Source organism: Benincasa hispida, chromosome 4 (assembly GCF_009727055.1).
Source record: "Benincasa hispida cultivar B227 chromosome 4, ASM972705v1, whole genome shotgun sequence".
NCBI lineage: Eukaryota > Viridiplantae > Streptophyta > Magnoliopsida > Cucurbitales > Cucurbitaceae > Benincasa > Benincasa hispida.
Genome location: NC_052352.1, coordinates 58,114,403 through 58,140,839, shown reverse-complemented (window position 1 = coordinate 58,140,839; position 26,437 = coordinate 58,114,403).

Below are 26,437 nucleotides of genomic sequence, written 5' to 3'. Positions count from 1 at the left end.
AAAAAAAGAATCTCATAAAATTTGTCAAGTAAATACGGATTTACTAAGTGGTGGTTTGTTTTAGTAAACGATCGTGTAGTGTTTTGTAAGCGATAGACATGCAGCTAAACGATGAACTAAATGATCGCTTAGCTTTTGCTAGAAGATCGATTAGCTTTTGCCAAATGATTGGGCATCGACCTATACGATAGGTTTCAACCATCTCCCACTTGCCCAATCGTGTACACGATTGTTATTTCCTCCTTCTTTTGCCTTAAACCAAGTCCATACAGAGCCTACCCTATGGATTATCACACTAAGAATAGAAAGGTATCCTTTTTGGTGGTGTCATACTCAACTCGATGCCATCGAGGTTCTATGAAGGTTGTTTGTGTTGCTGGGGTGTTCGTGACAGAGGAGATTGCTGAGGACGAGTGCACGGTGTTTGTGCTGCGGAGCGGTTGTGTTGTTCAAGCGTTTGAGGTTGCTGTGTTCAAGCGTTCGTGATCAAGAAGCATAGAGATGAGTCTACAAATGTGTGTAGATATTTCTCTTCTTGATCATTTGTAGTTTTCATGCTGTAATTTCTATATTGATTGCACAACCATTTGTCTCTGTTTACAACTGTAGTTTCTAATGTTCATACATGATTATAATTTAGAATGATCTATTTCGCTGCTCATGGAAATCCACATGTTCGATTTCCTTCAATTGGCATCAGAGCCAGATTTTTCTGATATTCCAAATTACAAGTCTGTATTGAACTTATTTTACCGTCGCAGTAGGTTTCTACATTTGTGTTTAATCGTTAAGTGCATTTGTAATTGAAGTTGATGGATGTTTTGGGTTTAATTGCCTTTAGTTAAAGCTTTCTGTAATTAAAAAGTTTTAATTTGTAAGGGCCCCTGTGTTTTTTGTCGTAATTAACTTTGCAATTGAGTCTATAATTCAAAGATTTTGAGTTCGTCGAGTCGTTTGTGATGAAGTTTCGAAGCATGGAGATGCGGTTCTCAACGAAGAAGAAGGCCAAGCATTGGTCGTATCGTGTAACCTAAGGCAAACGATCGTTGGGATTTAAATAAGAGATCATTTAGATTTTATAAACGATCGTGTAGTATTTTCTAAATGATCGTTTAGTTAATGCTAAGTGATGGGATAAATCCTTTACTATCGCGTAGCGTTGGCTGCCCGATCGCGTAGGCAGTGGAGGTAGACTATCGTAGTGGGAGCATATGATGCTCATCGTTTAGTAAAAGGCGCGCGCTAGACGATCGTGTAGTTAGCAAGCCTCATCGCTTAGTTACTACCTATACGATCGTGCGTATATGATATGAAGGCACTATCTAAGCGATCGCTTAGGTGATGGTACTTCGCGGCATCGTAGTCATTTAGATGATCATGGAAGGCGGGCATTGTGCGAAGTGTGCTAAGCAATCGTGTACCTCAGGCTTCATCGATTAGTTAAAGGTACACGATCATGTGGTAATAGCTAAGCGATCATTTAGCTCTGGGAGCGTTGGTAAGCAATAGAGCAAAGTGTTTGTTTTATTGTGTAGACGATCATGGGGAGTATAGTACACGATGGTTGGAGACATGATGCTTGGTCTGAGCGGTTCAAGACCCGTTCGCTTGTTTGAACCAGAGACTCCTTGTCTTTGTAATAGTTAACTTTAGTTTTGTGTTTTTAAGGATATTTTACCCGGTTCGTCAACATTGGTTTATTATACATGTGATGTATGGTGCTTATATGCCAAAGTGTTTGACATATATTTTAAAACCCACCTTAGGTTGTGCAATTATTCATGCATCATGTATTATAAATGTTATAATATTGCATGAAGAAATTGCTTGAAAGCATGCGCGTGCATTATGAAATATAAGAGTTATATTTTGCATGTAGTGGGCACTATCATGCATCATCCTTTTATTATACATATTATAGTCTAAGGGTGAATGGAAGCATGTTTTGCTTGTTTCATTACTGTTTTTGTATAAATTTTATATAAAAGGAGTAGTATTGAATAGAAAATGCCTTGAGCATGACACTTAGGCTGTTTATAAGCGTTATGAATGCCTTGCATGTGTTAGCTTAGCATTGTGGTTGGTTTCCGTTTATAAGTATTATAAAGAAAACTAGACCTAAAATGAATAAGAAGAGTTGCATGCAGACTTAAGGTGAACTCAAGTTTTTTTTTTTTTTAAATGGTTTTAAAATTGGATTGAGATAGACCTAAGCTCAAGTGGTTCTAAAGAGTTTAGTAACCTAGATTAATCTTTTAAAATCGGTTTAATAGGATTAAATTGGTTGGAATAAAATATTAAATTTGTTGTAAACCTATCTATAAGGGACCTTTTGTCTAAGGCGGGTTCTGGCTAGGCTAGGGTTCTTAAGTTGACGGAAACGTAACACCCCTAACTAGGAACCTACCTAGAAATGTGAATTAGATAGATTTTTAACAAGCATGCGACGATTTGGTCAAAGAATCTGTTAAAGAGTTTAATGGATGATGATCAAAAGTTGTTTAACTATCCAAGGTAACAATTACTCTTGGGAAAGCCTAAAAGTCACTTAGTTAAAATCCTTAGCCGTGTTTTTTCTAAGGAAGCTAAACCCTAGGTTATAAAATACTCAGTGGGAGGAAGAGATGTATCTGATATGTCTATGATTCCAGTCATGTTTCTCCCCTGTATGTTCACACCGTGAGATTCATGTTTGGCCTCGTGGTGCCGTAGGAGCATCCCTCTTCGGATGGTGTTTGCATGAGTCAATATCAAGGTGGACGAAGAGAGTGTTTATAGTAAGTGGGTGAAGGGTGTGTGTCAACACGTCCTATGGTCTTTATCATTGGTTCACACTGTAAGATCATTCTGTACTTCCTCATGTCGCCTTTGAGCGTCCCCCGTCGAATGGGTTTTATGTAGTTGGTCAAGATCAAGGTGAAGTCCAGAAATGGATAGGGTCGCTTTAGGTTGCCCCAATCGGATTTTTTCCCTTCGGATTGGCTTTTTGGGGCGAACGTCTAGGGCCTAAAATGGCGGGTCACACTTACGGGAGATGGTTAAGTAAGTTAATGATCTCTTGGCAAAATCAATGATGGCTAGTCGCTATAGGAGCAAGATTTTTTTTTGTATTAATGACTGGTTGAGAACTTCTCAATTTAGAAAAGGGATAACTGACCTCCCTTCGGCGACTTCTGTCTTAAACCTTTGAAATGTCATTGCGAAACTAGATGTCACACGAAGTTCATATTAGTTTTGCTAAAACCTTATTGGATGTTGTTTTGTTTTACAACGGGTATTTGCTTAAAACCTAATGTAGGTCAATGTGTTTTTATTTTTAGCAACTCGTTAGTATTTCCCTTTAAAGCTTTTAATATGACCGACTACTTACAGTGGAAAGAATCGAGTGAAACGTGTTTCGTGGCAAACGATCTCGATCCCACTACTCTTCAAAAGAGGAGACAAGACAGTGAATATGATTTATTGGTCTTGGAAACGTGTCAGGTAGAGAATGATGATTCTGCCTGGATCCTTGTTTCGGGTGCTATCAATCATGTCAGTTCCTCTTACCAAGGATTCAGTTCTTGGCAAATGTTGCCATAGGGAGAGATGACTCTTTGAGTCGCTACTGGTGAGGTTATTTTAGCTATTACTATAGGCGGGCTTAAGTTATTTGTTGACGAGAAACGTTATCTGTTACTGGATAATGTTTTTATAGTTCCTCATATTAAGAGGAACTTAATCTCGGTTTCTTGTGTCATTGAACAAGGCTATACCGTCTATTTTTCTTAGAATAAAGTTTTTATTTTCTAGAATGGAATGGAGATTGGTTATGGTTCAATGGAGAATAACTTATATATACTAAGGTCGTTAGTCATAAAAGCCTTGTTTAACAATGAAATGTTCAGTACGACAATAACAGCTAAAAGACCAAAGGTTTCTCCTAAGGTAAACGCCCATCTTTGGCATCTAAGGTTCGGTCACATCAACCTCAATAGAATGGAGAAGTTGGTGAAAAGTGGACTTCTAAAGAGTTTAAAAGAAAACACCTTACCAGTATGTGAATCATGCCTCGAAGGCAAGATGACCAAACAACCTTTTACTGGAAAAGGTTACAGAGCCAAGGAAGCCTTAAAGCTTGTACATTCAGATCTCTGTGGTCCGATGAATGTCAGAGCTTGGGGTGGGTATGAATATTTCATCTCATTCATAGATGATTATTCAAGGTTCAGGTATCTCTACCTAATGCAATGTAAGTCTGAAGCCCTTAACAAGTTCAAGGAGTATAAGGCTGAAGTTGAAAACTTGTTAGGTAAGAAAATAAAAACACTACGATTTAATCGTGGTGGAGAGTATATTGACCTCCAATTCCAGAACTATATGATAGAACATGGGATTGCATCTCAACTCTCAGCCTCTGGTACACCCCAGCAAAATGGTGTATCTGAAAGGAGAAACAGAACCTTGTTGGACATAGTTCGGTTTGTGATGAGTTATGCTCATCTTTTAGACTCATTTTGGGGTTTACAGTGCAGACTACAATGTATATCCTGAACAAAATTCCCTCGAAAAGTGTTTCTGAAACACCTTTTAAGTTGTGGAGAGGCCGTAAAGGTAGTTTATGCCACTTCAGGATTTGGGGTTGTCCGGCACATGTGCTAGTGACTAACCCAAAGAAGTTGGAACCGTGTTTGAAGGTTTGCCTCTTTGTAGGTTACCACAAGGAAATGAGAGGTGGATACTTCTATGATCCGAGTGAGAACATAGTGTTTGTTTCTACAAATGCTATCTTCTTGGAAGAAGACTACATGAGGGATCGTAAGCCACGGAGTAAGCTTGTTTTACGTGAGATCTCTAGTGAGCATGAGACTGCTGAGGGTTCAACAAGAGTTGTTGAACAGGCCGACAGATCAACAAAAGTTATTGAAGTCAGTACATCTAGTCAACCAGGTCAAGAGTTGAGACTGCCTTGACATAGTAGGAGGGTTATGAACCTACTGGATCGCTGCATGGGTTTGGCTGAAGCCCAAAATGTCATTACGAATGATGGGGTCGAGGATCTGTTGTCTTTCGAGAAAGCAATGAAGGATGTTGACAAAGATGAATGGGTTAAAGCCATGAACTAGGAAATGGAGTCTATGTACTTCAATAATATCTAGGAGCTTGTTGATCCACCTGATAGGGTAAGACCTATTGGGTGTAAGTGGATCTTTAAGGAAAAGAGAGGTGTAGATGGAAAAATGCAATCATTTAAGGCTAGACTCGTGGCAAAGGGTTATACCCAGGTCGAGGGATTTGACTATGAGGAAACTTTCTCACCTATTGTCATGCTGAAGTCTATCAGGATTCTCCTGTCCATTACCACATTTTATGATTATGAAATATGAAAAATGGATGTCAAGACTACCTTTCTAAATGCTAATCTTGGGATACCATCTATATGACTCAACTAGAGGGGTTCATAGTTCCAGATCAAGAGCAAAGAGTTTTCAAGCTTAATAGATCTATTTATAGACTAAAAAAGCATCTAGATCTTGGAACATCAAATTTGACACTGTTGTCAAGTCATTTGGCTTTGATCAGAACATTGATGAGCCTATTGTATACAGGAAGATCATTAATAGCTTAATAGCTTTCCTGGTACTGTATGTGGATGATATCCTACTCATTGAGAATGATGTAGGGTATCTGACTAACATTATAAAATGGCTAGTTTCCTAGTTCCAAATGAAAGATTTGGGTGAGGCATAGTACGTTCTAGGCATCCAGATCATTCAGGATCGTAAGAACAAATGTTTAGCCCTGTCTCAGGCATCGTACATTGATCAAATGTTGATCAGGCACAGGATGCAGGATTCCAAGAGGGGTTTATTACCCTTCAGGCATGGAATCATCTTGTCTAAGGATGAATTTCCTAAGACACCTCAAGAGGTCGAGGAGATGAGACGAATTCTCTATGCTTCAGCTGTAGGAAGCTTGATGTATGCAATATTGTGTACTAGACCCAACATTTGCTATGCAGTAGGGATTGTCAGTCGGTATCAGTCCAATCCAAGATTTGATCACTGGACGGCGGTCAAGACGATCCTCAAGTATCTTTGGAAAACAAGGGACTACATCCTCGTGTATGGAGATAAGAATCTTATCCTTACAGGATACATGAACTTTGACTTTCAGATCGATCAAGATTCTTGCAAATCGACATCGGGGTCAGTGTTTACTCTAAATGGAGGGGTTGTGGTCTAGCGAAGCCTCAAGCAAGGATGCATCGCAGACTCCACTATGGAAGCCGAATATGTAGTCGCTTGTGAAGTAGCTAAGTAGGCTATTTGGCTAAGGAAATTCCTTTCACATTTAGAAGTTGTTCCAAATATGGATTTGCCTATCACACTTTATTGTGATAATAGCGGGGCTGTGGCAAATTTGAAGGAGCCTCAGAGTCATCGTCGAGGTAAGCACATCGAACAGAAATATTACTTAATCAGGGAGATTGTGCATCGCGGTGATATGATAGACACGAAGATCGCATCGGAGCACATCATTGCTAATCCCTTTATAAAGGCCCTCATGGCTAAAGTGTTCGAGGGTCACCTGAAGAGTCTGGGTCTGTGGGACATGCGGCATGTTGTCTAGAGCAAGTGGGAGATGATATTGGGGTATGCCCTAGTTTACTGTATATTGTACATTTTTATATTGTATTGTACATTAGTCTCCCGAGTCATTAGGATAAGTGGAAGATTGTTGGGATTGGTATCCTAATTCTTTCGAAGTCTTATTGTTTTGTAAAGATACACATTGTTTGATTAATAAAATAATTGTTATTTAATTCTGGCATTTACTCATATCCAATAAACAAAGCTCCTTGGTTATCTTATATAAACTTAAGCATGTATATGTGATATACAAGTAGACCATACCTTAAATGATAACCTAAATAGGTCTGTTGTATAAGGATTAAGGTTGGATACCTGATCCTAGTGACACTACATATACAGCCCGTTTTCTAGAGGTTTGCAAGTGTTGTAAACTACTACAAATAGTAGATTCTAACCATTCATGTGAAAACATGCGAGCGGGGGTGTCCTATACAAAAAGTTTGTATAAGACCTGGACCACGAGATGACTCTATATATAACACCATTGATACTAGAGACTTACATCTCACCTAAACGACCATAGGTGACACGACCTCAATCCTAAATGTTTTGGGAACTCTTGCCTTTGAGGGTGGTCCTTTGATTAGTATGGGTGAGAGTGGCCAGATTGCTAACTCAACATGCCTACCTTTTGGGGACTTGTCTGATCTGGGAGCTGGGAACTTAATACACAATATGGAATTCACTCCTTTACCGAAGCAGGGATAAGTAGAGAGATTGCTCTTTTAAGGCTGATTCCAGGGCTTAAACATAGTGGCCACAACTTCTCTTTGGAAGATAGGACTCGGTCATAGTAGAACTATGACTTATGTTCATTAGAGGGATTAGTGGTACTAGAGGAGTTAGATGTAACTATAGTGGTATAATGATTATTGGCCTAGTTATACTTACGAGCGATCTGTGAAGGGTTTTCGCACTTCTGATTGGTTCAAATGGACACATAATATATCTGTGTTAAGGAGAGTTCAACTGCCAGTCTTTAATGGAGTGTCTGGTAGTTAACGGATGGTGGATTCCATGACTAAAGAGTTTAATCAGTTATTCACATACCATTAGAACTTCGAGCTATAGATCCATAAGGTCCCCTTGGTAGTTCAATGAATTTAGTTGAAGATCAGTTCTTGGTGTTGATTTGAAATGTTCAAATTGACAAGAGGTAATTTGATTATATATGATATGATCGGTATGATGTATGAGATACATCTAGTGGAGGATTAATGTAAATGAGATTTACATTAAGAACCATGGAATAAAAAAAGAACTATGGTTTATATGTTTCATAAAATGAAATATTAAAACTATAGTTTATTAATATAGTATGATAAGCTTGTTATCATTTATGTTTATAATAATATAAATTATTGGATAATTAAATCTTTTTCTTTAATAACCAATTTAGTGGGAGGTTATTGGTGGTTCATGATAACTGTGAGATAAAAGGAAAATTTTTTTCCTAATTTTAGTAAGTTTTTGTCAAAATTGAATTGAGATTTCTCTCTCGAAAAAAGAATCTCATATAAGTTGTCAAGTAAATATGGATTTACTAAGCGACAGCTTGTTTTATTAAACGATCGTGTAGTGTTTTGTAAGGGATAGACACGCAGCTAAACGATGAGCTAAACCATCGCTTAGCTTTTGCTAGACGATCGCTTAGCTTTTGCTAAATGATTGGGCATCGACCTATATGTTAGGTTTCGGCCATCTCCCACTTGCCCAATCGTGTACACGATTGTTATTTCTTTCTTCTTCTGCCTCAAACAAAGTCCACACAGAGCTCACCCTCTAGATTCTCACACCAAAAATAGCAAGGTAGCCTTCTTGGTGGTGTCATACTCAACTCGACGTCATCGAGGTTCTATGGAGATTGTTCGTGTTACTGAGGTGTTAGTGACCGAGGCGATCACTGAGGACGAGTGCGCGGTGTTCGTACTACGGAGCGGTCATGTTTTTCAAGCGTTCGAGGTTGCTGTGTTCGAGCGTTCGTGATCAAGGAAGATGGAGATGAGTCTACAAATGTGTGTAGAGATTTCTCTTCTTGATCATTTGTAGTTTTCATGATGTAATTTCTGTATTGATTGCATAACCGTTTGTCTCTGTTTACGAATGTAATTTGTAATGTTCATACATGATTGTAATTTGGAATGATCTATTCCACTTCTCATGGAAATCCTCGTGTTCGATTTCCTTAAAAAATGACCAAAATATCTTTTACAGGCAAAGGTCTTACAGCTAAAGAACCCCTAAAACTTATACATTCAGACCTTTGTGGTCTGATGACTGTTAAAGCTCGAAGAGGATATGAATATTTTGTCAATTTTGTTAATGATTATTTAAGATATGGCTATATTTACCTAACGAGTCACAAGTCTGAAACTCTTGAAAAGTTCAAAGAATGTAAAATATAAGTTGAAAACTTATTAGGTAAAAGAATTAAAACACTTCGATTGGATCAAGGTGGTGAGTATATAGATTTACAATTTCAGAACTACCTAGTAGATCATGGAATTCAATCCCAATTCATAGCACCTGGAACACCGCGGTAAAATGGTATTGCAGAAAGGAGAAATCGAACCTTGTTAGACATGGTTCGTTTGATGATGAGTTATGCTTAATTACCTCAATCCTTTTAGGGTATGTAGTACAGACTGCTGTATATATTTTGAACATGGTTCCCTCAAAAAGTGTTTCAGAAACAAAGTATGATTCATGGAGAGGAGGTAAAGGTAGTTTACGTCATCCAGAATCTGGGGATGCCCGACACACATGTTAATGTAAAACCCTAAGAAATTGGAACAACATTCAAAATTATGCTTATTTGTAGGATACCCTAATGAAACAAAAGGTGGATTTTTTCATGATCTTCAAGAAGATATAGTATTTGTATTGACAAATGCTACATTCTTAGTAGAAAATTATATTAGGAATCATCAACCTCGCAGTAAAATAGAATTAAATGAAATGTTGAGAGAAACTACAAATTCAACAAGAGTTGTTGATCAAGTTGGTCCATCAATAATAGTTGTTGTTCCATCACATCCTTCTCAAGAGTTGAGAATACCTGGAAATAATAGGAGGGTTCTACATCAGCCTGATCGCTATATGGGTTTAGCATAAACTCATGTCATCGTACCTGATGATGGCTTAGAGGATCCCTTAACCTTTAAACAAGCATGAGAAGATGTAGATAGAGATCGATGGACTGAAGCCATGGACCAAGAAATGGAGTCGATGTACTTCAATTATGTCTGGGAACTTGTAGATCAACCAGATGGGGTCAAATCTATTGAAAATGTTTTACCCAAAAAGATGGGTAGACTATGAAGAAACCTTCTCTCATCTTGCCATGATTAAATCTATAAGAATACTTTTATCCATTTTTGCATTTTATGACTATGAAATATGGAAAATGGATATCAAAACAGTTTTTTTGAATGGCCATCTTGATGAAAGTATTTACATGTCTCAACCATGAGGGTTTATTAAACAGGGTCAAGAGCAAAAAGTTTACAAGCTTAAAAGATCCATTTATGGGCTGAAACAAGCATCTAGATTCTTGAATATAAGATTTGACACAACAATCAAATCTTATGGCTTTAAACAGAATGGTGATGAACCCTATGTTTACAAGAAATTAGTCAACAAAACTATAGCTTTCTTTATCCTTTATGTTGATGATAACTTGCTCATTGGGAATGGGGCAAGTTTTCTTGGTGACATAAAAAGATGGCTAGCATCGCAATTCCATATGAAAGATTTAAGAGATGTATATATGTTCTTTGAATCCAAATTTCTTGGAATCGTAAGAATAGAACGCTAGCGCTATCTTAAGCATCTTATATTGACAAGATGTTGTGAAGGTATAATATACAAAATTCCAAAAAGGGTATGTTACCTTTTAGAAATGGAATGCATTTGTCAAAGGAACAGTGTCCTAAGACGCCTCAAGAAGTTAAGAAAATGAAAAGAATTCCATATGCATCAACCATTAGGAGCCTGATGTACGCTATGTTGTGTACACGTCCTGACATATGCTTTGTAGTTGGAATTGTCAGCATGTTTCAATCTAACCCTGGACACAGTCATTAGACTGCTGTTAAGAACATCCTCAAGTATCTTCAAAGAACGAGGAACTATATGCTCGTTTATAACCCTAAGGATTTGATCCTTATGGGATACATTGATTCTGATTTTCAGATTGATGTAGATTCTAGGTAATCTACTTCAGGATTAGTTTTCACACTTAATGAAGGTGCTATAGTGTGGAGAAGCATGAAATAGAGTTGTTCGCTGACTCCACAATGGAAGCTGAGAGCGTAATTGCATGTAAAGCACCTAAAGAAGCAATCTGGCTATGCAAGTTCCTGACAGATTTGGAAGTGGTTCCAAATATGCATCTGCCTATCACTTTGTATTGTATATGATATAATTATTTGAGGGAATTCATTATATATGAATAATTAATTAAATTTTTAAGTATATATGATATAATTACTATAATGTATTTGATACGTTATAAAATTAAGTGATTTAATTGAGAGAAATTAAATATCTGAATATGATTCAAATATTAATTAAATGAATTAGATTCATATAATTAATATAAATAAGATTTATATTAAATATCATTGTTGAGAGAATTAACATAGGTTATTGTATTGGATACAATACTGAACTGTAGGTTATATGTTGAACTATAGATTGCAATATTGAACTATAGATTTATATTAATTCTCCATTCCCACTCTAAATCAAAATAGCCAGAGCCTCACTCCTCCTAGGTTCTCATCCCTGAGAATACAAAGGTTTCCATTATGGTGGTGTCCAATTTGGAGATTGAGGGATTTACAACTGAAGAAATGTTCTTCAAAACTAAAGGTTTTCTAGGCCATTTTATTTTTCAATAATTTTATTAATGCATGCTGTAATTTCTTGGTTAAATGCACATGTTCTTTTTGTCTTTGTAAAATTTATATTCTACGAAATTGGGGAAGATTGGGAGGATCCATCGCTTCCACTTATGTTCCCTTCATAGGGTTCCTTCAATTGGTATCAAAACCTTCAAGTTTTGATCCTAATTTTACCTTAATTTTCAGAATTTTTTTTTTTATAGTGCACTAGTGGGATTTTTTTTTTATGCATTCTGCTCATATGATGAATGTTTGTGCTAATGGTTTACATTAATTGATAATTTTGGGATTGACTATATAGTTTATGGCTTTTTATTGTGAATTTTAAGTTGTAAAAGGCCCATGTTTTGGGGCATAAACTACAGATTGGTATCCTAATTCTCTTGGAGTCTCGTAGTTTATAAACTTTGTACACATTTTTTATTAATAAAATAAGAGTTATTTTATTTGCATTTACTCATATCCAATAAACAAATATTCATGGTTATTGTATGTAAGCTTAAGCATGTATATGAGATATACAAGTAAATCATGCCTTAAGTAATAACCTAAAAGGTATGTAGTAAAAGGATAAAGGAGGGATACCTTATCCTCGTGACACTACGGATACAACCCGCTTTGTAGAGGTTCCAAGTGTTGTGACTACTATAGATGGTCGGATCCTGACCATTCATGTAGAGAGATACAAGTGGATGTATCCTATACAAAGAGTTTGTATAAGACCAGACCATGAGATGATTAGTCTTTTTATATAAAACCGTTGATAAATGAGACTTACATCTCACTATAACAACCATAGGTGACATGACCTTAATCCTGAGTGTTTTCGGAACTCATGCCTATGAAGGTGGTCCTATGATTTGTATGGGTGAGAGTGGCCAAATTGTCAACTCAACGAGCCTACCTCTTTAGGGATTTGTCTGATTTGGGAGTTGGGAACTCAGTTACACAAGATGGAATTCACTCTTTCCCTTAAGGGCTGATTTCGAGTCTTGAACATAGTGGCCACATCCTCTCTTTGAAAGAGAAGACCCAATCATAGTAGGACTATGACTTATTGTTCATTAGAGGAATCAGTGGTACTTAAGGAGTTAGATGTAACTACAGGAGCAAAAAGGTAAATTGGCCGAACTTTACTTACGAGCGATCTGTGAAGGGTTATCGCCCTGTTGATTGGTTGATATGGACACAAAAATATATCTATAGTGAGAAAATGCAGCTGTCGATCTTTAGTGGAGTACCCGACAGTTAATGGATTGTGGATCTCGTGACTAAAGAGTTTAGTCAGTTATTCACGTACCGTTGGAACTTCCAGCTACAGGTCTATAAAGTCCCCTTGGTAGCTCAATGAATTCAAGTTGAGAATCAGTTATTAGAGTTAATTTGAAGTGTTCAAATTAACAAGAGGAAATTCAATTATATATGATATAATTTGTGTGATGTATGAGATACATAAAGTGGAGGAATTAATGTAAATATGTTTTACATTAAGTACTATAAAATAGAAAAAGAACTATGGCTTATATGTTTCATGAGATGAAATATTAAAACTATAGGTTATAAATATAATATGGTAAGTTGGTTATCATATTTATTTATAATATATTAATTATATGATAATTAATTTCTTTTTCTCTAATAACTGATTGAGTGGGAGGTTATNTAATTAATTTCTTTTTCTCTAATAACTGATTGAGTGGGAGGTTATTGGTGGTTTTATGGTAACTGTGAGATAAAAGAAAAATTGTTTTCTTAAATTTGGAAGTTACTTGATTCGGAAAGAACTCATGGATAAGCTATGAAGTGAAAGAGTTTCACTAAGTGGTAACTGTGTAGAGACTAAACAATCACTTACCTTTGACTATACGATAGTCACTCAGCTGATCGTAGCTAAACGATCGAGTGGCTAAGTCTATACGATAGGCTGCCCTTTGCTACACGATTGAGCACATCGTCTATACGATAGACAGTGTAATATCTCCCACTTGCTCGATCGTATACTCGATCATAGTCCATCAGACTCTTCCTCAAGCCAAGATCACATAGAGCCCATAACTTCTAGATTCTCACACCGAGAATACGAAGGTAACCTTTGTGGTGGTATCCTCACTCAGTTCGTGGATCAAGTGAGACTCGATTGGTTTCGTGGAGGCTGTGTTCGTTATGTTCATGTTGTATACTGGTCGTTGCGTTCGAGTGTGCTGTTCTTGGACGCTTGAAGATTGATCGAGGGAGTCTTGAAGAATGGCTCTTTAAAGGTATGCATCCTCTATCCCTTGTATCATCATTTAGCATGCTATAATTTCTTGTTGTGCATGTGACCTATTAGTTTCCATTCAGACGGTAATTGATTATGTTAATTCAAATGGAATTTGGAACGATCTCTTCCACTGCTCATGGAAATCCTTGTGTTTAATTTCCTTCATAAATAAGCAATAGAGACTGTAATTTAGTCCCCCGGTGATGATCTAGTAAAAACGAGGCCAAAATCGAGGCATTTTGAAGAAGTTCAAAACTGTACAGTAGACGACTATACAATTGCGTTATGACGCTGTGCCCTAGCATCACGATGCTACGATGCAGTGGACGAAGGTCATCTCCATAGTGTCGCAATGCTAGGGCACGACGTCATGACGCTTCGAGACGGAGAGGATGTGGTCTGATTTCGATTCGCACGTAGTTCATGGTTTGCTAGTTTGGTTCGGTTTATGGTTTCTCCAATTCGAGTTGGTTAGGTTCTTCTGAATCGGCTTATGATTGGTTCGAGCTGTTTGCTATCTGGTTCGGGTGATTCAAGGCCCGATTCACTTGTTTCGAATCATATGGATATTGTTTTGTAATAGTTAGATTTAAATTTCCTTTTAGGTGTCTGATCCCTGTCCGTTAATTACTTTTATTTTATACATGTTTTGTATGAATTTTATTTATATGCCATAAAGTATGTCATATAGTTAAAATTCCACCATAGGTTATGCATTTAATTTCATCCATCATATTCTAATTATTATAATTTAAGATGCATAATTTAATTTTACAGTATGCTCATGTATCATATAATATAAATATTATTATATATGTATGCATATATTAATAGCATATCCATGTATAATTTATATTATAATTGTTATAATATATGGTTCAACGTATGTATGAATGTATGCTATTGTATGTTTCATTATTTTATTATATAAATTTTATGTATATTAGTAATGAAATGAAATTGCATAAAGCATGACACTACCTTAGATAATTTATAAATGTTACAATTTACTAAAGTATGTCAAAGCATGAAATATATGGTTTTAAATTATTTAATTTGTTTATAACTATTATAACAAAATGAAATTAGAAATTAAAATAAATAATAAAGAGTTAAACCTTAGGTTAAAAATTATTTTTTAAAACTATTTTAAAACATGATTCACATAGACCTAAGATCACTTTTCTAATGAGATTAGAAATTCAAATTTAATCTTTTAATCGATTTAATAGGATTAAATTGATCTTAATTATAAGATTAAATATTGTAGCAAATGTCTATAAGGGACTTTTTGTCTAAGGCTAGTTATGTCTAGACTAGGGTATTTAAGTTGACGGAAACGTAACACCCCTACTTGGGAAATGACCTGGAAAGGTGAATTAGATAGATTTGTTACAAATATACATGTTCGATCAAAGTTTGTTAAAGATTTCAATAGATCTTAATCAAAATTATTTAACTATCCAAAGGCGATTGTTGTTTTTAAGAAAATTAAACAATCACTTAGTTAAAATCAATAGCCGAATTTTCCTAAGTTAATTGACCCTATGTAAAACGCTCAGTGGGAGGAAAATGGGATATATGATACTTCATTTCATCCTCTTAATGATTCTCCTTAAAGTTCACATTATGAGATCTATACTTGGCCTCGAGGCACCATGGGTGTCCCCTTACGGATGGAATTTGTATAGATCAATATCAAGGTGAATGGAGAGAGTGTTTATAACAAGTGGGAGCAGGACATGTGACAATACATCCCTCGGTCTCTCTTATTAGTTTGAAGTAAAGTTTCAAGCATGGTCTCATGGCACCGTGGGAGGTAGGAGCAACTTCACTTTCGGTGTTCGACGCTCCCTTCAAACTGATATGCCCCTTAAAGGATGACATTTTTTCATGATGCTTTATTCAACCTCCAGAAATTGATAGAGTTTCTTTAGTTTCGTATCCCAATCGATTTTCCCTACGGTTGGCTAATTAGGGCGGAACTTTAGGACCTAAAATGAGAGGTTACACTTACAAGAATTGTTAAACGAGTTTAACAAATTCTAGACCGAATAATGGTGACTAATAGTGATAGTAACAAGGAGTCGTTTTGTCTATTAGTTGAGTTTGTCTCATTTCAGTGAAGGGGCACTTGATCACCCTATGGTGAATTTTGTCCTGTCTCACTGAAACATCATTGCAAAATAAATGTCACTTAGGGTACATTGGATTATTTTGCTAAAATTGATTTGTTGTCTTGATGGTTTAATGCAAATAGACTAATAATAAATAATTTTTATGGTTTCAACAATCTCTTATCAATTTTACTTCCGCTACCTTAAATCTACTCGTGGTTGACAAACTAACGGGAAAAAATTACACTTCATGGAAAAACACGATCAACACAATACTTATTATCGATGACCTTCGTTATGTCCTTATGGAGGACTATCCTCCCATTGCAGCTCTTAATGCTGCTCAAAATGTTCGAGAAGCATACGAGCATTGGACACGGACAAACGAGAAGGCCTGACCATACATCTTGGCGAGCCTTTCCAAAGTCTTAACCAGGAAGCATGAGCCCATGCTCACAGCCCTTGAGATCATAGAGTCCCTTAGGGGAATGTTTGGACAACCATCCACACAACTTAGGCATGACGCTCTTAAACACATCTTCAATGCCCGTATGTAAGAATGGGCACCTGTTCGGGAACATGTTCTCAACATGATGGTCCACTTCAACGTGGTAGAGATGAATGGGTCCATCATCGATGAAGCCAAGCTTCATTTTGGAATCTTTACCTTAAAGCTTCCTACAGTTTTGTAGCAATGTTGTTTTGAACAAGATTGACTACAACCTAACCACCTTGCTCAATGAGCTACAGACCTTCCAGTCCTTGATGAAAGCAAGAAACAAAAGGGCGAGGAAAATGTTGTTTCATCCTCTAAGAAGTTCCACAGAGGTTTGACCTCTGGGACAAAGTCTGTGTCATCTTCTTCCACCACTAAAAAGTGAAAGAAAAAGAAAGGTGGAAAGGGAAAAGCTAACCCACCAGCTACTGCCCAAAAGGGCAAGAAAGCCAAGGTTGTAAAGAGAATCTGTTTTCATTACAACCAGGAGGGATAGTGAAAGAGAAATTGTCCTAAGTACATGGTAGAAAAGAAGAAGGCTAAGCAAGAAAGATTCGATTTACTTATTTTTGAAAACTGTTTCGTGGAGAATGATAATTCTGCCCTAATTATAGATTATGGCACCCTTACCCACATTTTTTCTTCATTTTAGGGAATTAGTTCCTGGTGGCAACTTGATGCTGGTGAGATGACAATGCGGATTGAAACTGGGGACGTCGTCTCGACTGTGACAGTGGGAGGTCTCTAGTGAACTTTACAGAATAAATTCATTTTACTAGAATATATGTATGTAGTTCCTGGTTTAAAAAAGAACTTAATTTCTATAAAGTGTTTACATGAACAATCTTATTATATCAACTTCAGTGTAAATAAAGTATTTATTTTGAAAAATGGTGTTGATATTGATGGAACTCTAACGATAGGATCCTTGAGCGAAAGCGGGATCGACCCAAAATTTCAATTCTTTACAAAACCACAATTTTACAGAGAAGAAGAAAATTATGCATTTAAAGGAAAAACATACAGCATGCTTGAAAAAAAATAAAAGGTTAACAGTAAACCTCACCTTTGAAGAAAATCTTCACGAATCCCTTCTCTGTGAAATTAATGAACAGAAACGTAAATTGGCCAATTGGACACCACTAGTTGGAGACCTCGATATTATGAGAAACTAGGAGGTGCGGGTTCTGACTATTTTGGATTTAGAGGGGAAAATGGAGAGGGAGAGAGCTTTTCTTGTAGAGAAGTCACAGAACTATATCGTTCTTTTTGCAGAATGAAGAAGAACCACTTGAACTTCTGTCAACCACCCTCACTAAACGTGGATGGAGAGAAAAAATGGGAGAAAAGTTATTTCCCTCCCATTAATTGAAATTAAATAAATAAAATTAATTTAAAATTAATATAAATAATTATAATATTTAATATCTAATTTATTATACATATAACTATATGTTATATCACATATAATATATAACTTATAGTTTCTATATTGTATCAAATACAGTATAGCCTATAGTTTCAATTGTTCTCCCACTAATGGGTTTTAATATAAATCACATTTATATTAAATTTAAGTACATGAATCCAAATCATGTAATTAATATTTGAATCACATTCAAATATTTATTTCCTCTCATAAATACTTAATATTATAATATATCGAATGCATTATAGTAATTATATCGTGTATAATTAAAATTAAATTAATTATGTCTTATATAATTAATTCCCGCAATTAATTTAAATAATTAAAATTAATCCAAAAATTGATTCTCATTAAACCCGTTGAGTTACGAGGGGACCTCATGGACCTATATCTTGAAGCTCCAACGGTACATGAATAATTAATTAAATTCTTTAACTAAATTATTCACCATCTGTTAACTGTCAGGCACTTCACTAAAGGTTAACAGTTGTACTCTTCACACTATAGATATATTTTTGTGTCCATTGGATATAACCAATCAACAGTATGATGACCCTTCACAAATTGCTCGTAAGTACAGCTACGTCAAAATTACCATTTTGCCCCTATAGTTACATCCAACACCTTAAGTACAACTGATCCCTCAATGAACAATAAATCATAGTCCAACTATGATCAAACCTCTCTCGGGCCAGGAAAAGGTGTGGCACCACATTGTTCAAACCTTGGAATCAGACCTTAAGGGAGAAATTTATCTACTCACCCCGACAATGGGGAAGGAGTGAATTCCATCTTATGTAGTTGTGTTCTCAGCTCCCCGATCAAATGAATCCCTAAAATGGTAGGCTTGTTGATGTTGGGTTTTATGTTCTAAAACTCGTGGTTTGTAAACAATGGAACTTATTCTGAAAAATTCAATAAAGGTGTTATTGGATAGTTCTCTTAATCGAAATCCATAAACCTAAAAGTCCCTTGACTATTGGATGAGTTCTTAGACTTTATATGGAGACATAAATGTGGATCAGGTTCGAGTAAATAGTCAAAATGATCTATAATATATGAATAAGGTTGGGTGCCTTATTCTGGTAACACTATCGGATGCGGCCTGCTCTGTAGTTGTTACAAAAAGTTGTAAAGTGCTACAAACGAAGTGATCCTAATTAGTTCATGTTGAGACATGAGGAGTGAGGGTGTCCTTATGTAAAAGGGTTTGTACAACATCGGACCACGGAATCAGTCACTCTTACTTTATAATGTTGTTTACTATTTAAGACTAACTATTTCAAAATGATGACCTAAGTCACTTAACCTTAATCCTGAGCTAACTCTGAACTCCTGTTTATTTGGAGTTATCCTTAGATTTGCATAGGTGAAGGTTAGCTCAATAGCGTCGACTCAATAACCTCCCATTTCAGGGGTAAGACTGGATAGATAGCTGGGGACATAAAGTGCAACATAGAATTCACTCCTACCCTCTTTTAGGGATAGTAGAGAGGTTGTTCCCTTAAGTGCTGATTGTGGGTCTTGAACAAGGGGCCCCGCCCTCTCACTGGCCTGAGAGGGACTCGGTTTTGTTGATTGGATCACAAAACAATTGTTCATTAGAGGATCAGTGGGACTTAAGGAACAAGAGGTAATTTTGGGGCTAAAACATAGATCTGACCCAGCCGTTATTACGAACAACCTGTGATGGGTTGACTTACTAATCATGGTTATATCGAGTGGACATAATATATCTACATGAGGGAAATTCAACTATGGACTTTAGTGGAGTGACCCATTAGTTAACGAATGGGGGTTAGATCAGTCTAATGAGTTTAACCGATTAATCTCGGATCATTGGAGCCCATGATCTGTAGGTCCATAAGGTCTCCATACTAGCTCGAAAGTAGATTAGCCTTAGAGTAGCATGATAAGTTAATTTAAAACGTTCATATTAGAATCAAACGGAACTGGAGAATTATTTAAATTGTGTAAAATTAATTTAATATTGGATATTAAATTAATTAGAATTATTTAAATTGTTTAAATAATTATTTATTAATTTTATTAGAAATTTAATTTATGAAAATAATTTGTAAAATTAATAAATTTTGATTTTAAAATCAATTTTGGATTTTGGAAATTGAAAATACGCAAAATGAAAAAATGACTTTTTCCAATTTTATCTTCAAAGTAGCTCACAAAGAACCCACCATCTTCAAGCTTCATTTACTCCAAGCATGAGCTGCATCTCATGCAGCTAATTTCTTTGCATGATAGTCTACAATATATTGAAGAGATTGGAGCTGAAAATTCGGGTAGAAGAAGGTATTCTTCTTTGGGTTGCTGCTGTGAGCATTCTCCAAGTTCCCTTTGATTCCAACTTATTTTGAGTCCCACAACTTAATCTAGAGCACCAAAAGAATAGCAGGGAAGATCTTGTGGTGGTCTGCACAAAGATTTGGAGGAATTTATAGTTGGAAATCAAGATTTCAAAGGTTCTTCAAAGGTATGTCTTGATACCCATTAAATTTTCCTTTAGTATGATTTCATTTATGCCAAAATTAATCAATTAGAGTGCTTATCGATCCTCGTCAATTTCGTTGCGTGCTGCTGCCATCCAACAATTGGTATCAGAGGATCATATAAGCATTCCATTCGGTTTAATTTTTGTTTGGTGGGTGTTTTATATGAGAAATATGAAACTGTTGTACTGATATGGTTTTTCCAGTTTTGGCTTTTAATCTCTCTTTAAATCCTTAGATCCATTCACAAGCACGTAGTCTCTCGTTATCCAAAGATACTTGAGGATGTTCTTGACAGCAGTCTAATGACCCTATCCTAGATTAGACTAATATTTACTGACTATCCCTACAGCGTAGCAGATGTCAAATCTAGTACATAACATCGCATACATCAAACTACCAAAGGTAGATGCATAGGGGACCCATCTCATTTCCTCAACCTTTTGAGGTGTCTTAGGACACTACTCCTTAGACAAAGTAACTTCATGCTAAAATGGAAAAAGACCCCTTTTGGAGTTCTGCATCGAGTATTTGATCAACATCTTGTCAATGTACGATGCCTGAGATAGTGCTAGCACTTTGTTCTTTCGATCCCAAAAGATCTGAATCCCAAGAACAAACTGAGCCTCTACCAAATCTTTCATTTGGAATTGGGCCACTAGCCAGTTCTTTACTGAAGTCAGTAAACCTACATCATTCCCAATGAGTAGGATATCGTCTACATATAACATTAGAAACACTACTGAATTGTTGATGATTTTCTTGTAGACACAACACTCATCGACGTTTTGGTCAAAGCCGTAAGATTTGATCATAGTATCAAACCTTATGTTTCAAGATCAAGATGCCTATTTCAGTCCATAAATGGACTGATTCAGTTTGCAAACCTTTTGCTCCTGACCTTGGGCTATGAATCCCTCGGGTTGCACCATATAAATGGTCTCCTCAAGATTACCATTCAGAAAGGTAGTCATGACATCCATTTTCCATATCTCATAGTCATAATATGAGGCAATGGATAGGAGGATGAGAAAAGACTTCAACATGCCAACAGGCGAGAAAGTCTCCTCATACTCAACTCCCTCCACCTGGGTATAACCCTTTGCCACAAGTTTAGCCTTGAAGGTTTGCACCTTCCCATCAACACCCCGTTTCCTCTTATAGATCCATTTGCAACCTATAGGTTTAACCCCATCATGTTGATCTACAAGATCCTATACTGAGTTGAAGTACATAGACTCCATCTCAAGATCCATGGCTTTAACCCATTCATCCTTGTCAATATCCTCCATGGCCTTCTTGTAAGACAATGAAACCTCAACCTTGCCATCGGCTACTATAGCCAGGATTTCAATTAAACCCATATAGCGAACAGGTGGGTTCGCAACCCTCCCACTACGTCGAGGTTTCCTCAACTCTTGAGGTGGATTTGATCTACTAGATGAACTCACATCAACAACTCTTATTGATGTAGCAGGCTCTTCAACAACTCTTGTTGATGTTTCAATAGTTTCGTTGGAAAGCTCACGTAACACGATTTTACTTCTTAGACTGTGCTCCTTTATATGATCCTCCTCAAGGAAGGTAGTTTTTGTCGATACAAACACCTTGTTTTCCTTGGGATCATAAAAGTAACCCCCTCGTGTTCCTTTGGGATAGCCTACAAATAGGCACAGCCTCGGTTCCAGTTTCTTATAATTAGCCTCAACCACATGTGTTGGGCAACCCCAGATGTGGAAGTGATGCAAACTAGCTTTACGTTCATTCCATAACTCCAAAGGTGTTCTGACAACACTCTTGAAGGGAACACAATTGAGGATATAAGTTGTAGCCTCTACTGTAAAACCCCAAAACATCATCGATCAAACCATGTCCAACATGGTTCTGTTTCTCCTCTTCGATACACCATTCTGCTGAGGTGTACCAAGTGCTGAGAGTTGGGAAACGATTCTATGTTCTATCATATACTTCTGGAACTCATAATCCAAAAACTCTCAACGTCGATCAAATCGAAGTGTTTTAACCCATTTATCTAATGCATTTTCAACTTCAGCTTTGAACTCCTTGAACTTTTCAAAAGATTATGACTTATGTTGCGCCAAATAAACATACTGATACCTCGAATAATCATCAGTAAAAGTGATGAAATATTCGTAGCCTCCCTTGGCTCGTACATTCATTAGACCACAAAGGTCTGAACGCATTAACTCTAGAGGCTCTTTAGATCGATAACCTTTTCCAGTAAAAGGTCTTTTAGTCATCTTGGCTTCAAGGCATGACTCATACTAGGTAAAAACATTTCCTTGAACTCGCTTAGAAGTCCATTATTCACCAATCTTTCAATCCTATTGAGGTTGATGTGCCCTAATCGAAGGTGCCAAAGTTGAGCATTTTCTTTAGGAGAAATTTTAAGTCATTTATTTTGAGTTACGACAGTTTTAGACATTTCTACGTTATGGAGGGAATTTGTTGCTAATGGCCTTAGCACATACAAATTATTTTTTAGTTTAGCTGAACATATCTCAATACCATCTTCCAGAATAAACACATTATTCATCAAAAAGTTGAGAGTATATTTACATTCAATCAAGCACTTTACAGAAATCAAGTTCCTCTTTAACTCGAGAAATACATATACATCATTCAAAATGATAAACCCATTTTGTAAAGTCAACTCGAGGCCTCCCACTGCCACAAATAAGACAACGGGTCCGGTACCTACACGCATCGTCATCTTACTGGCCTTAAGCTGACACCAAGATCTAATCCCCTAAAAAGAAGAACAAATGTGATTAGTGCCCCAAAGTCTATAATACAGGCAAAATCTGAAGGAAATCGTGTTGGGATTGATATCCTAATTCTCCCGGAGTCTCGTTGTTTTCTAAAGATAGACATTGTTTAATGAATAAAATAAATGTTATTTAATTTTGGTATTTACTCATATCCAATAAATAGAACTCCTTGGTTATCTTATGTGAACTTAAGCATGTATATGTGATATACAAGTGGATCATGTCTTAAATGATAACCTAAATAGGTCTGTAGTATAAGAATTAAGGTAGGATACCTGATCCTGGTGACACTACGGATATGGCTCGCTTTGTAGAGGTTTGCAAGTGTCGTAAACTACTACATATGGTAGATCCTAACCATTCATGTGGAGACGTGCAAGCGGGGGTGTCCTATACAAAGAGTTTGTATAAGACTTGGACCACGAGATGACTAGACTTTATGTATAACGTCGTTGATACTAGAGACTTATATCTCAAATAAATGACCATAGGTGATACGACCTCAATCTTGAGTTTTTTGGGAACTCCTCCTTTGAAGACTGTCATTTGATTAGTATGAGTGAGAGCGGCCAGATTGCCAATTCAACATGCCTACCTTTTTGGGGACTTGTCAGATCTGGGAGCTGGGAACTCAATCCATAAGATGGAATTCACTCATTTCCCGAAGCAAGGATAAGTAGAGGGATTGATCCCTTAAGGGATTATTCTGGGGCTTAAACATAGTGGCCACAACTTCTCTTTGGAAGAGAAGACTTAATCATAGTAAGACTATGATTTATGTTCAATAGAGGGATCAGTTGTACTTAAGAAGTTAGATATAACTACCGGGGCATAACGATTATTGGCCCAACTATACTTATGAGCGATCTGTGAAGGGTTGTCGCACTTCTTATTGGTTAAGATGGACACATAATATATATGTGGTAAGGAGAGTTCAGTTGTCGATCTTTAGTGGAGTGCCTGGCAATTAACGGATGGTGGATCCCGTGACTAAAGAGTTTAGTCAGTTATTCACGTATCGTTGGAGCTTCGAGATACGGGTCCATAAGATCCCTTTGGTATCTCAATGGATTCAGTTGAGGATCGGTTCTTGGTATTGATTTGAAATGTTAAAATTGACAAGAGGTATGTTGATTATATATGATATAATCGGTATGATGTATGAGATACACCTAGCGGAGGATTGATGTAAATGAGATTTACATTAAGTACTATGGAATAGATAAAGAACTATCATTTATATGTTTCATGAGATGAAATATTAATACTATAGATTATAAATATAGTATGATAAGTTCGTTATCATTTATATTTATAACAATATTGGTTATTGGATAATTAAATCTTTTTCTCTAATAACCAATTGAGTGGGTGGTTATTGGTGATTCATGGTAACTGTGAGATAATAGGAAAAGTGTTTTCCTAATTTTAGAAAGTTTTTACAAAAGGTTGAAAATTGTTTTTGAGATTTCTTTCACAAAAAAAAAAAAAAAAAAAAAAAAAAATCATAACGCTTGTCAAGTAAACCGATTTACTAAGCAACAATGTGTTTTAGTAAATGATCGTGTAGTGTTTTGTAGGCGATAGACACTGAGCTAAACGATCACTTAGCTTTAACTATACGATTGGGCATCGACCTATGCGATAGGTTTTCTATCTTCTCCCACTTGCCCAATTGTGTACATGATTGTTCATTCCTTCTTCTTCTGCCTCCATCTAAGTTCGAACAGAGCCCACCCTCTGGATTCTCACACCGAGAATACCAAGGTAACTTCTTGGTAGTGTCATACTCAACTCGTACCGTCGAGGTTCTTATGGAGGCCATTCGTGTTGTTGCTGAGGAGTTCGTGACCGAGGCGATCGCTGAGGACAAGCGAAAGTGTTCGTGTAGTGTTGCTTTCATGTTGTTCGAGCGTTCGAGGTTGATGTGTTCGAGCGTTCATGAGCAAGGAGCTTGATGCATAACTGTAGTGTCCAACGACACTACTCAATAAGCTTACCATTTTGGGGATAAGACCGGATGAATAGCTGGGGACATAGCCTTGCAAGATGAAATTCACACCTACCCTATTTAGGGTTAGCAGATAGGTTGTTCTCTTAAATACTGACTCCAGGTCTTGAACAATCGGGGCCCCGCCTTCTCATGATAGAGAAAGGATTTGATTCATAAAGATTATGAATCAGAAATGTTCATTAAAGGGTCAGTAGGAACTTAAGGAACAAGAAGTATTCACAGGGGTAAAACGGTATTTTTGACCTAGCTATGATTACGAATAACTTGTGAAGAATCGACTTACTAATTATGGTTATTAAGTAGACATAATATATCTACAGTGAGGGGAGTTCAACTATGGGCTATAGTGGAGTGTCCCATTAGTTAACGAATGGGGTTAGATCGGACTAATGAGTTTAGCCGATTAATCTCGAGTTGTTGAAGCCCATGATCTGTAGGTCCGCGAGGTCCCCCTATTAGCTCGTAAATGGATAAGCTTTAAAGTAGCTTGAGAAATTAATTTGAAATGTTCAAATTAAACAGAACAGGAGAATATATATTTAAATATGATTTAAATATATGAAGATGATGATTGTGCAAAAATTGATTTAATATTTGATATTAAATTAATTATTTTTTAAAATTAATTTATGAAATTAATTTTAGAAAATCATTTTTCCATTTTATTAATCAAAATGGTTTTGAAATCATTTTGTGTTTTTAAAAGAAAAGTGAATTGGATTTTGCATGTTGCACAAAATAGAGAATTCATTTTTTCCATTATCTTCATCTTCATGATCACACAAAAGCCATTAACTTCTCTTCATTAATTCTCCAAGCATAAGCTGCAAGCCATGCACTTCACTTCTTTGCATGTTCATCTACAATATATAAAGAAGGTTGGAGTCATTTGAGAAAAGTGAATGCAGAAATTTTGAGAGAAAAATCTCTATGAGAAGAAACTGTTCTTCCTACCCGACTGCTGTTTGTTCTTCACTGTTCTTCACCATTTCAAGCTGTTCTTGAGTGCCACAACTCTGTCTAAAGATCTAAGAGGATAGTAGGGAAGACTTTGAGGTGGTTCACGACGATCTCCGGTGAAGACTGTTGTTGTACATTCGGATTCTTGGAGAGTTCATCAAAGGTATGATCTTGAAACCCTCCTTTAGAAGAGCATACTTTAGTTTCTGCCAAAATTAGTGAATTTGAATGCTTATGGATCCTTGATACTTCCGCTGCATGTTATTTAACTCTTTCAATCTCAAAAGTGTCGAGTTGAGTATGACACCACCAAAAAGGCT